Genomic DNA, 1,462 nt, shown 5'->3' on the forward strand with positions numbered 1-1,462 from the left:
AAAGACCTGGTTGTAAGGAAAAGGCATTAATTAAAGGCGTGTGTCCCGCTCTTTCTAATCTTGTGGAAGTCAACCATTTATTTCTAAGGGAGGCAAAGTATTAGAACGGGAGAACTAGGCTGGGACGTAATTAAAACTGTTTGTTCAAATTGAGTCTCTGTCTATATTATTATATCATAGCCTTTATCTTTCAGATAACAGAAAACAACGAATATTCCATTTTCAACAAAGTGATCCATTTTCGAGATTTAAAAAAATAGGAAGTGGCAAGCGTTTGGATGTCAAGTATTTTTCGAGATGGGAAAAAAGATCACGGGCAAATTTAATGTATGTTACTGAATATTAAAAAGACGTCTTTGAGCCAATTCGAGCAAACAGAAAAGTGTCTTGGGTGTCATTTTTTCCAGAGTTCCCCAAAACTGTTAAGAAATTCTATCTCAGTATAACTGTAATGTTACACTTAACGTGTTCATAACTAAGGAATCAAATAATATTTAGGTTTGAAATCGCCATCTTTGGTGAGGCTAACTAAAATAAGTCATAAATAAATGTACAGAGATAAATTAGAGTGGCAATTACAAGGCTTCCTATCCTTGCCAACAGGAATTGATGTCCGAAAGCAGTTCTAATTTTGACCCCCCCCCCCCCATTTCATCCATGAAGCATCTCTTTGCCTTCTTTAAACAAAATCAAATCTTGAGGGTTCGAGGACAAGGAAAAATCTACCGTCTTAGTTAATGTGATTACTTTTTGCACCATAGAGTGTTACAGAAATTGCTACTATGAAATCATGTCTGGAACGCTCCGGGTCAAAATATAATAACCTGGACTGTTACTACAAACATTAAACCTTAAGACCTTTGAATCGTTAGACGAAACTCGCAGAGTTGGCAAATTCCTGAATATAACATCGATGTGTAACCGGATTTTGGCCTTTTACTGTGACATCACAATTCGTCTGAAGAGCTTACTGAGTGTTCCTGAATGCTCCTGTTTTATTAGTAGCCCGACTGGTAAAACAGGCTGAAAAGAGATTGGCTAATGGATTGAAGTATTTCAAGAACACCAGGTCTCTTTACTCTTTTAATCAAAATCCCTTCTCAATGGCCAGTAGTGGATCAAGCTGGAGCTTAGAGTTGCGTTACATCAATAGACAATATTTCTCCTATTGCCGAGTTTATTGATCTTTTCAGTACTCCTGCAAAACCACTGACCAATTGTCTTAATGTTTGTTTAACCATATCATCAAAGACACATATTATTATTCTTTGTGTTCAATGTTTTGTGTTAATATTATTCAGGATGTTTTAACAGTTTTTCTACCAATATTCTTGGACCTTATGGCCAACGTGTTGAAAAGGACGTCGATACATAAATACCCGGGTAATGCAGTTAAACCTGCTCTAATAGCCACCTGTATGAGACAATCACTGTACAAAAGACCACTTCCCATCCCCCCCCC

Source organism: Aplysia californica, unplaced genomic scaffold (assembly GCF_000002075.1).
Source record: "Aplysia californica isolate F4 #8 unplaced genomic scaffold, AplCal3.0 scaffold00383, whole genome shotgun sequence".
In the NCBI taxonomy this organism is placed as follows: domain Eukaryota; kingdom Metazoa; phylum Mollusca; class Gastropoda; order Aplysiida; family Aplysiidae; genus Aplysia; species Aplysia californica.